Genomic DNA, 12,907 nt, shown 5'->3' with positions numbered 1-12,907 from the left:
AGAAATCTTGTTGGATATATCTGCAAAATATATCCAAGATCTAACCAATTTGTACCACCTCTCCCATTACCATCCTGGTCTAAATATCCATCATCTCTCACCTAGATTACTGCAATAGCCTCCTAATTGGTCTCTGCATTATACTCTTAACTTTAATATTTATTAAACAGCAGCCAAAGTGATCCTTTTAAAATGTAAGTTATATTATATTTCACTCCTTTACTCAAAGCTATCCAAGGACTCCTCTTTTCAAGGAGAGTAAAAGTCAAAGTTCTTACAGTGCCCTTGTAGGACACTCTCATGTAGCTCTACGGTCTCTGTCGTGTTAACTCTGATCTCTTCCCACACTCCTCCTCACATACTCACTCTGTTATAGCTATACAGGTTCTCTTGCTGTCTCTCAAACACACAAGATACTGTCTCATTTGAAAGACATTTACTCTAGCTGTTCTTTGGCCTAGAACATTCTTCTCCTTGATGTCCACTTGGCTAACTCTCTCATGAAAAGATCATCTTCTTAATGAGACCTATTCTGACCTCCTTTTATATATTGTAATCTGTACTATCACTTTCCAGCACTCCCTAACTCCTTTAAGTTGCTTTACTTTTAGTTTTTCCACAGCACGTACATCAACTAGCTTATTATATTTTTCATTTATTTATTGTGTTTCTTGTTTTTTTTGTATCTTCTCCTACTAGAACAAAGTCAGAAAACTTTGGTTGTTCCCTGATGACCCCCAAGAGACTTGAAGAGCTCCATCTATGATAATCCCTCCATGTATTCAATTAAGTGTTTGTTGAGTTAATGTTGAATGAATGAAAGATTACTCTTACTACTGTGTGAATACTGAACTTTGGTGGGGCAAGTATTAGGAGGTTACTGCAATGGTCCAGATGAGTGACACGAGTAGTCTGCTCCAGGGTGATAGTAATGGTGAGAGAGAGAAGTGACACAGCCAAAATGTAGTTGAGATATTTATAATGATAAATCTATCATTATAGATGAGGGGTGGGAAGTGGGGGAAGGGAAAAAATCAAAAATAATCCTTTCATTTCCTGGATGAGGACCTGGCTGGCTAATTATGTTATGGAATGATTAAGAGGACAAGAAAACAAAGTAGGGGATGGATCAGGAGTCCATATTGAATGGCAAGTTTTAGATGAACCATCTAACAGGTAATTTCAAGCAAGTGATTAGAAAAAAGAGTGAAAATTAAAGTTCTCACCTACGTTTAGAAATTTTGGAATTATCAATATAAGAACAGAATTAAAATCTACAGGAATGGGCAGATGAGAGAGTAGATACATTTTAATCATCTCTTGAAGAGGATCTTACTTTGGTCCTTGGATGAGAGTAAAAGATACTAAGAAGTAGTGAGGTGGGAGAAAAGCAGAAGGAAATAGCATGGTAAGAGCCAAGAGACAAAAATATTTCAAGAAGTTGTCAAGTGTTCATGCCTTTGGAAACACATACATCATTTGTGGCACCATTGGTGGATGTAGTCTCAGTGAAATGGTGAGGGTAGAAGTCAAACTATGTTCCAATATACCACTATGCTTCCTTGTAATTTCATTACAGCAGGAAGTAAAATTCCTATAATCTTTCAGTATAATCAGGTCAACACAATTATACACTTAACCACTCAAGGGTAACAAAAGGTAAGAAGTAGTAGACAAGTAGTGTAGATATGAAATTGTGTCTTGAATGCACAGAGCTGGCTGGGTATATTGAACTGGTAGTAACACCAAGCAGTACCACTGATGATCACAGAATCTAAGGAATGGAAATAATAGTGAAGTAACATCCCAGAGGGAGAAAATGTATGGCATGCAAATCTATTGTAATCAATCACAGCACTTACTTGTTCCTCGTGAGCTTGGACAGTGTCAGGGGCCCATAGGACTCCAGGCAGGCTTTACCAGTTGATCACAGTTGGCAGGGGAATTAAACCAATTTGCCATCCTTATCCTAACTCCCATCCAGGTCCCATCACCTTGAATAATCCCATTTACTTCACCTCTACAAGATCACAAGCAGATGGGGTACCTAGGTGGCTCAGTCGGTTAAGCGTCCGACTTCGGCTCAGGTCATGATCTCACGTTTCATGGGTTTGAACCCTGTGTCAGGCTGTGTTGACAGCTCAGAGCCTGGAGCCTGCTTTGAATTCTGTATCTTCCTTTCTCTCCCTCTACCCCTCCCCTACTCATGCTATCTCTCTGTTTCTCAAAAATAAATAAATGTTAAAAAAAAATTAAAAAAAAAAAGACCACAAGTAGTCATTGAGCTTCTGCTTCAATAGGGATAGGAAAATTCTTTTTTTGAGGCTGAGCCAAAAGTTGCTCCCACTATCCTCCACTCCTTAGGAGTTACTAGGACTCCAAGAGCCACCATAATCTTTTTCGAATTCAAATATCAACCTTTCAGGGTTTTTAAGACAACTGTTACATTTCCCTAGAATTTTCTCATCTCCCAAGGAAGTAGCTTAAGCATCTTTATCAAAGGAGCTAATGTTACATAGTTTCTAGTCTCATACCACCTTCCTCACTTTGCCAGAACTCCCACCTGCCTGAAAAACATACAAACCTCCACTATCATGCTTTACATGCTCAGACTGAACTAGAAAACTGAAATACTGACCATAAACAACAGAGAAAAGCATCTATATCTAACTTACTTGTAGTCCCAGCTACCAGATGCTAAAAGTTTTCCCCCAAGGACAGCAGGGGGAGTAAGAACAAGTCTAAAGGGCTCCATGGGGATAAAGGGAGATGATGCAAAGCAGGAATATGTTCCAGCTGTTGGAACTTCAGCAGTCTAACTACTGAGTGGAACAGATGATACATTCCAAGACGTTTTTCCCTTGGGCCATGTGAATTTTAGGGTTGAAGAATATAGCAGAATAAAAATAGGTTCTGAATAAAATTACAGCATACTGAAGATGAATAAATTTGGCTCTAATAGCCTAATAGAATAGGCTGCATTATCTTTTAGCCAGTTTTTACATAAAGGAAATGCTATTCTCAACTTCTCTCAAGCATTTCAAAGGAAAAACTTTTACTTGAAATTTTAAGCTTCATATGAGTTAGTTTATTAGAGCAACATGGAGAATTAATCAAAACAAAAGCATTATATTTTACTTCCAAATAGATTTTAAACACCTTAAGGGCAAGGACCTTTTTCTTTTTTCTTGTATTTCATCCAGTGATTAGAATATGAATGATACTCAAGTTATGTGCTTATTAAAGTAAGAATAATGAATAAGTGAAAACATTTTATAAACATGTGAATGTCTTAAACTTTTGGTTATTTCTTCATTGTCTTTATTACTGGATATGCAGAAATAATCAAAAATTTCAAATTGTCCTTTGAAATTTGATCTCTCTTGTGTATCCCACTGATAACCACAAGCAGCTTAAACAAATCATACTGAAAAGCATTGAGGCCTTCCATTTACACAAGACAAGAAGAATTCATCTTCTCTTCTCTGTCCTTGGCTCTCCTGTCATTGCTTATAACTTTTTATGATCATCAGTAGTTTCTCTTAAATAGTGTTCTGTTACTCAGAAACTCCAACTACAACCATCTCTTCATAGGACATCATGAATGTTTTAGTTTGGGTTGAGAGTCTCCCAGCCTTGCTTTTTTCCTTTTTCTTTATTCAGTGCTTGACCCCATTGTTTCAGTTTCTAGTAAGTCTTGTCACTTCCACTAATAAGAAAGAATGGAGTCTCACTGCCTTAGATCCCATATCTCATGAGGAATAGATCTGTTGGCTATACATAAACTTTTAAATTCATGAGACTTCTTGAATAAGAAGTTGTCAAAATAACATTGGCAGTGGTTGAGTAATTTGAAAAACTAAATTAAGATACTTCCCAAGGGTGAGTTTAGAGAATCCTGGCTTAATCTTTCTGGGATAAACACTTATCAAAATGAAAAATTCTTAGGATAAAGCCATTTTCAAACTATGGACAAGAAACTCAAGGATGATTTGTTATACTCTTAAGGGCACAGGGATATAGAGCAAAGGATGCTATTACTTTTTGAGTAAATAAAATTTGAACTTTACTTACATGAATTGCTACATCCCCCTAACCTTTAGCCAGAAGATTCTCCTTGTAAAAGCATCTGTGTTATTATGTTCTTTCATGCTGCAAAGACAGAAATACTTTTTAAGTTGGATATCACTTCAATCTTATGTCACTCATTCCAGTTTTACTAGTATTTTTTCATGATAATCCTCATAATGCCAAACATTATGTCTCAAACTATGCCAAACGTGTATATATGTGGTTAAGTATGTACATATGCACATATCCATTTGGATGCACCCTTGTAAGATAAGAGCTTATTTCCTTGATTCTTTATTAACCAAAGAGGTTCATACTTTTTCCTTAAAAGTAAGCCAAAGAGAATCATAACATTTTAATGCTGCGAAATTCCCCAGAGATCATATGGTTCAAAATTTTCATTTTACAGATGAAGTAACTGAGGCCCAGAGTTTAAATGTCTAGGCAACTATTACAGGGTACAATTTAAATAAATGAGCTCAAAACAGCTCATTTATTGGCCTGAAATGACCAATAGAGTCCTCTCCTACCTGGTCTTAAATTCCTATTACCTTCACAATGCCTTGCACTTAAAGTATTTATATCAATTAATCAATTGGGATTAGGTAAATGGAATCATTGTTCTTTTATGAACACTGTTAAAACTGGGGCTGAAATCAAGAAAAATGATCAACTAAGCACAATGTGTTTTTGATATCCCTCTTAGCCTCCTTTTCCCCCTCTTGCTTTTCTCGTTTACATCCTCAGAGGACTTTTCTGAAGTAGCGCCACTTCTACTGGGGTTTTAAATTCCCAGCAGTGACCCAGATCTTTCTTTTTTTTTTAATTTTATTTTTTATTTTTTAAAATTTACATCCAAATTAGTTAGCATATAGTGCAACAATGATTTCAGGAGTAGATTCCTTAGTGCCCCTTACCCATTTAGCCCATCCCCCCTCCCACAACCCTCCCAGTAACCCTCAGTTTGTTCTCCATATTTATGAGTCTCTTCTGTTTTGTCCCCCTCCGTGTTTTTATATTATTTTTGTTTCCCTTCCCTTATGTTCATCTGTTTTGTCTCTTAAAGTCCTCATATGAGTGAAGTCATATGATTTTTGTCTTTCACTGACTGACTAATTTCACTTAGCGTAATACCCTCCAGTTCCATCCACATAGTTACAAATGGCAAGATTTCATTCTTTTTGATTGCTGAGTAATACTCCATTGTATATATATACCACATCTTCTTTATCCATTCATCCATCGAGGGACATTTGGGCTCTTTCCATACTTCGGCTATTGTTGATAGTGCTGCTATAAACATGGGGTGCATGTGTCCCTTTGAAACAGCACACCTGTATCCTGTGGATAAATGCCTAGTAGTGCAATTGCTGGGTGGTAGGGTAGTTCTATTTTTAGTTTTTTGAGGAACCCAGATCTTTCTATATTACCTCACTGACTAGCCAAACTTACTTGAGATGATTCTATTAATCTATGTAACAAGGCCCTGCTACGGTAGACTATAATCTAGAGGCCACTACTATTTTCCCAATCCTTCAAACAACTTAAATAATCTATAACTCACTAGCATTTCAAATATTGAATCATGATATAAGGCTCCCCATATCTCATAGTTTTAAATATTGACCTCTAATGAAGTAAATCTAGAACAGCAATGAGTCATAGGTGGGTATGCCACTCCACAAACTCAACCCCTCAACAGTGTACCATTATAATTCTTCTAGTTATTACCTTTGTTTCACAACTGCCCCTACATGTCTCCCACTAGAGACATTCTCGACATTCTCCTGTGTCAATTGCAAGGATTCAAATAAAGAGCATTTTATTTCTCCATTCAAAAAAAAGCTTATGAAATGTTTATCTGGCTAATCTAATGGTCTCTATTTTAGAGTACCAATGTGTCAATTCACCCTTTCTAGTATTATGTTTGGTTTGGTTTGGTTTGGTTTGGTTTTTTAAGATCAATTGAAGTTTCCTATCTTAACAATGTAGTTAATTATGCTCACCTAGTAACATCGATAAGAACAATGGAATATTTACTGAATACTTCCTATGTGTTGGTTAGTTAGACACATTACAAGCTTTGTCTCATATAATCATTTCAACACATTGACCTATATGCTATTAACAACTCTTGTTTTGTTTATGTGTTAACTGTTAGGTGTGTAATCTTGGGAAAATTACTTGACCTTTCTAGATTTCTCTAAAATGGGAATAATATTAATCTCATTGAGGATTCAGTAAAATAATCCATAATTCACATAAGATGTTTGTGCCTGGCCTATAGTAAGTGCTCCATAAATGTTAGCATTCACTGAGTAACTTGCCTCAGATCATATAGCTAATAAGTGGTAAAGCCAGGGATCAAAGCCAGACAGTCAGCCTCGAGAGATACACTCAGCTGGCACCAAAATAGTATGCATAAAGCCCTTATAAATTAGTGATTATTATCAAATTTGAGAGGCCTAGATTGTGAAACATGAAAACAGATATCTCCTTAGAGTATGCTTTCCCAAATGAACTTTAAGTTTGATTCCTGAAATTTTTAGTTTTAGGTTTTACTATCTCCTTCAACAAATTTAAAATTCTGAAACAGCAGTCTTATATTTATTTAACATTCATTACAAATGCTAACACATAAATGTTATCAATGAAAAACTTAAGTCCAAGACAAAATTAACAAAGGTATAAAGATTTGTAGCAAGGAAACCCATCTTTTGTTCCAACAGAGTTTCAAAAGTTTTAGTAAGGAGACTAAGTATTATGCAGGAAATACTGAGACAATCTCTGATTGGCAAGTGTTCCATAAAGGTGGGGATTCTGGAAGTAGAAGAAGACTTTCCAATTGGTCTTCAGATAAACTGACAGTCTTTGGCTGACTATAAAAAGGCTAGCAGAAGTTTAGAGACATTTCAAAAAGAGGAAGGGAAAATCCTCTGCTTCTCTTTGGGGCAATTCCTGGAAGAAGTGGGGTTGATGGTGGCTGTTATGGCAAATCATTTCTCAAGTGATGTTCATCAGAAAACCCTGTGAGGAAGCGGGCCATACATTCTTATTCCTCCATTGCCAGTGAAGAAATAGTAGCTTATGAATTAAGGCTTCCCAAGACCACACAGCTATTAAAGTGATGAACCTAGACTAGAATCTAAATTTTCTCCTCCCCTTTTCATTGTTCTTTCCACCATGTCATGTTGATTCCATACCTCTTTTGTTTTGATTGGAACTAGGAATCCTTTATTTAATGTCTATTCAAAATATATTTTTACCACATTCTAGAGAAATAATTTGGAAATCATTTTATTCCCACTGGACATTAGAAAGAATTTTACTTTCTGAAGATGAAAGCTGTATGTAGTGTTATTTAAAAGTTTCTCCTGTTGATCTCTAGAAGAAAAATTTGCTAATCTGATCTTTTGCCTCCCTTAAATATCTCTTAAAAATTATGTAAAAACTGTGCAAGCACTATCCATTTTGCACATAAATGTATTTTATGCATAAGATGTATTTTTCTTATTTTAGCCTAAGACTTATTCTGTACTTCTTATTTCTTCTTTGACAGCTAAAGCTACTGAGTTAGAAGAATCTTTCTTGTAACTGGTGAAGTGGTCAGTTAAACACATAGGGACTTTTTTCCTATACATACAATTTCCTCTCCATTTTTGTAAAGTCTGGCCTCAAGCAATTTCTCCTTGCTCAAAAATAGCATGACACAGGAGATTGAGGTCATTTAGGTGCCTGAGCAACAGAGCAAGCACCAGGAGACTTGCATAACTGGTTTTAATGAATACCTTAAAAATACAGTTGCAGAGTTCATATTCTAAAACCTTTTGTAACTGTCAAACAATTAGTAACTGTAGAAGAAAATGCAAACTGGGACCACAACAATCTCCATTATTTTATCCTCTTTCCCTCCCCTAACTCTACCCTCACCAGTGTGAAGATTACTGATGCTGGCAAGTGAATTTTAAAAATTAAAGTCATCATTCCCAAGAAAATTATATCCATTTTGATTACGGAAATTAGTGGTAATTACTATAATCCATCTTTGGTAATACAAATACGTTTTCTGGAAATTGCAAAGAAACTATATATTAAGATTTAAACTAAAAATTTAAACTAAAAATCTACGGAGGAAGGCCAGTATAACCTCCAAGGGTTGCTTTTTTTTAACTCAATTGCTGATTTTTGAGAAAGGAATTTAGTTTATAATTGGCTATTAGCATGCATTAAAGAAAAATAAGAAGGGGGTTACAAACTAGCAAAACTATAAAGGCAAACTAAACCTTTTCTGTGATCAATGTAATAGTCTTGGGGAAGGGAAAAGAGAAAGGACCAATAGGTTGCTTGTTCCTGAAGCAGTTTTTCATTAGCTGCTGAGAAAAACCAGACACTGAGACCAAGACATTCCAAAGAGGGAACATGACCGCAAGTGCTCTCATTTCAAGCTAAAAATTTTGTGGGCTAATGGAAGAATAGTGAAGGATTACTGAGAAAGGTAATGGATTGTACCTTAAACATTTACCTCTATACTTTTTTCTAAGTTATCATCTTCTTTTAAAATTTATTTATTTAAAAATCAAGTTAGTTAACATACATTGTACTATTGGGTTTCAGGAGCAGAACCCAGTGATTCATCTCTCACATTTAATACCCAGTGCTCATCCCAACAAGGGCCCATTTTAATGCCCATCACCTATTTAGCCCATCCCCCCACCTACCTCCCATCAATTTGTTCTCTGTATTTAAGGGTCTCTTAAGATTTGCCTCCCACTCCCTTTTCATTTTTCCTTTCTTCTCCTATGTTCATCTGTTTTTTTTCTTAAGTTCCATACATGAGTGAAATCATACGGTATTTGTCTTTCTCTGACTGAATTGTTTTGCTTAGCATAATACACTCTAGTTCCATCCACGTTATTGCAAATGGCAAGATTTCATTCTTTTTGAATGTCAAGTAGTATTCCATTGTATATATCTTCTTTATCCATTCATCAGTCGATAGACATATGGGCTCTTTCCATAATATGGCTATTATTGATAGTGCTGCTATAAACATTGGGGTGCATGTGCCTCTTCAAATTAGCATTTTTTGTATCCTTTGGGTAAATACCTAGTATGCTGAAAACTATAGAAAACTTATGAAAGAAACTGAAGAAGACACAAAGAAATGGAAAAACATTCTATACTCATGGATTGGAAGAACAAATATTGTTAAAATGTCTATACTACCCAAAGCAATCTATACATTCAATGTAATCCCTATCAAAATACCACCATCATTCTTCACAAACCTAGAACAAACAATCCTAAAATTTGTATGGAAGCAGAAAAGATCCCTAATAGTCACAGTACTGTTGAAAAAGAAAACCAAAGCTGGAAGCATCACAATTCTGGACTTCAAGCTGTATTACAAAGCTGTAATCATCAAGTAAGTGTACTATTGGCACAAAAACAGACACATAGATCTAAGTTATCATCTTTAAAATAGTGGTGGTTTAACATTGTTTAAGCTTGACAAAAGCAGAGCTTATTTTTTAGATAAAAGAAAAATACACAGAAAAATAAATCATAGAGATACAAGAAGAACACTACTGCTTAGAAATCCTAGAGAATGGTTCTAGAACTTAAATCTTTCATTTTGGAAAGATTGGAACTAACAACAGTAGCAGCTATTGTTACCTGGTGGCAGTATATCGAGGTAGGAGAATAATCTTTTGAAAAAATGATATTAACTTCTTAAATATAGAATCTAAAAATGAAGACGTGATGTCTAATGAATTGCCAAGACTTTTTTTTTTTCTTGGCCTGGACTGAATGATGATTTGTTTGCCTGAGGTCTCCTTTCATTTACTTTTTTTCCCTCGAAGTTAGTCAAAGCTGAGAGTATCATTGTAATAAGCTAGCTTAAACTTTCAAGTATATGTACTTAGCTTAGGTAAGAGCTCTACGAAGTAATCTAAGCATCAATTTGTAGAACAGTTAATTGGATCATTAAACAACTACCTAATTTGATTACTATAAAAGCTCAATTAACAGGGATGTGAAATGGATGATTTCATAATTTCATCCATATTGCAGCTAAACTGAATAGGCCATGTGGCCCACAGATTTATTGCTCAGTGATTGGCCATTAAGACAAGCAAGAAAATAATGAATATAGGTCTCATCTGTGAAGACTGTACTATGACATTACAAGGGCTCCCAGAAGTGACTAAATACATACACATACAGACACACACACACACACACACACATATATTCTCTTTCTTCTGTATTACTTTTCCCATACCACATGACTTCCAAATCACAAGTTAGGACTACCTGTTTAAGGTCCAAAATTAGGACTAAGTTTCCAGCTTCCCACTAGTTTTTGGTTGTCCTTTCCAACAGTAAAATCAAGACCAAAGAAAAGAAAAAGAAAACTACATACACCTAAGTCCTACTGTGTCAGGAATTTTCATTCATAGCATTAATTGAATCTTCACAACTATCGAGCATGAAAAGTGCTATTATTCCCACTGTCTAGAAGAGGGTCTTCAGGCTCAGGGAGGTTAAGGAGGCAGTCAAAAATACACAAGTATTAGGTGACAAAGTACAAGTCTCCTCCAACCACTCCCCTTCTCACATAGTTTTAAATTTCACTTTTCAAAGGGAATTATCTTTTTTTCTGATGGCGTGATCATCGTAAAAATTAAAATCATATAAAGTTAAAAGATCACCTCTCTGCCAATTTAGACACATTATACACACCCCCCAAATATGACCATATGGCAATCCTGGCAGCTTGCTCCTTCCCTTGAGGAAACATCCCTGACTGTTCAATTATTTTAATTTTTATTGAGCTGAAGTCAAATCTACTTACTAAGGCGATGCAGAATAAATAAAATTTTTCTTCTACGTTAAAAGCTTTTCCAATACTGCATTTGAAAACAATTCTTATGCCCCAACTTAAAATTTTCTTCTTCAGGCTTACCATGCCCAGTTCCTTCAACTCTCTCTCTCATATGATAAGGTCTCCAGCTGTATAATCTTTCTGGATAATATCTTGGAATTAACAATATTCCAGATATAGATTGATCAGCTGTAAAATGCTTAACTCTCTGAATTTGGACACTTGATTTTATTTTATTTTTTTTTTTTTAATTTTTTTTTTCAACGTTTATTTATTTTTGGGACAGAGAGAGACAGAGCATGAACGGGGGAGGGGCAGAGAGAGAGAGAGAGGGAGACACAGAATCGGAAACAGGCTCCAGGCTCTGAGCCATCAGCCCAGAGCCCGACGCGGGGCTCGAACTCACGGACCGCGAGATCGTGACCTGGCTGAAGTTGGACGCTTAACCGACTGCGCCACCCAGGTGCCCCAAGACACTTGATTTTAAAGTCATTACTTTCATGACTGAAATCTAGGTTTGCATTTACTTTCTAGGGCATTTATAGAAACTTTTCTGCTCCTAATGAGTTTAGAGCCAATTAAAATGCCAAAGTAATTTTGCCAGATCATCTCCTTTCTATATGTGAACACTGATCTGTCTTAATCTAATTGTGTATTCTCCACATTAATTCCTACCATGCTACTATTATTTGCCTATAATCCAAACCTGCCAAAAATTTTTAACCTTTTCTATCATCCAGTAAATTAATTACCCCTGGAAGCGATTTCCAACTGAACCCATTCACCCCTATGTCTTCAGGTCACTAATAAAATTGTGAATCAGGTTAGAACAAAGGTCATAGCCTTGTAATTTGTCACTCAAAACAACCCCTCCAACTTGATATCAATCCATTAATCAACTGCCATTGTGCACCATGCCATGATGCAATGGACAAAAAAATCACTCAGTGGTACTTCGAATTAGCCCTAAATACCTCCCATATTTCATTTAGTGATTACAGCATAAAATGTGATAAAATTACATAATGGTTGCATTCAAGATGACATAGGGCCATCATTTTTTTTTTGTTCACTGTTATGTATGCATTATAGGGTATATTAGAAAAGTTATCACTGGTACATAATAGATATTTTCTTTTAGAATAAGGTTAAGTTTAAGTTTTAAGCAACAAGTTTATTTAAAGAAAAATTTTAGGTATATAAAAGTAGAAATGAGGGGTGCCTGGGTGGCTCAGTCGGTTAAGTGTCTGACTTCAGCTCAGGTCATGATCTCACGGTCTGTGGGTTCGAGCCCCACGTCGGGCTCTGTGCTGACAGCTCAGAGCCTGGAGCCTGTTTCAGATTCTATGTCTCCCTCTTTCTCTGACCCTCCCCTGTTCATGCTCTCTCTCTCTCTCTCTGTCTGAAAAATAAATAAATGTTAAAAGTAGAAATGCTGTGTGAATATGGCAAAAAAAATATTAAAGTGTTAAAAAAATGACTGAAAGTAGGGAAACCCTGAATACAGAAAATACAGAAAACCTTGTGGTTTTCAATACACAATATGCATCATCTGATCCACATAAAACCACAATAGAGAGTACATGAGGGACATCAAATATGTACAGAATGCCTTACAGAATATATAGCCACGATTCAGTAAGTTTCAAAAAAAAAAAAAAAACAAAAAAAACAGGAAAAGAGTTTCACACAATTTTACTTGTCCTAAGCAAACATTTACAGGTTCCTAGGAATCAACACCTGCCTCTTAATACTTTATAAAGGTAGGCAGGGTTAAAATATAACAATAGAAATGTACTTTTCAGTATTTTCTCTAAAATACTCACAAGTCATCTATCTAATAATGTGCTTTATGGCCTAAAGCTTGTGAGTCTATGACTTCTAGCATACTTTTACACCCATTATGAAAACTGGAATATTGCCTATCTCTAGTCCTTTGATACTTAC

This window comes from Leopardus geoffroyi, chromosome C2 (genome assembly GCF_018350155.1).
Source record: "Leopardus geoffroyi isolate Oge1 chromosome C2, O.geoffroyi_Oge1_pat1.0, whole genome shotgun sequence".
In the NCBI taxonomy this organism is placed as follows: domain Eukaryota; kingdom Metazoa; phylum Chordata; class Mammalia; order Carnivora; family Felidae; genus Leopardus; species Leopardus geoffroyi.
Note: the sequence above shows the minus strand (reverse complement) of the source record.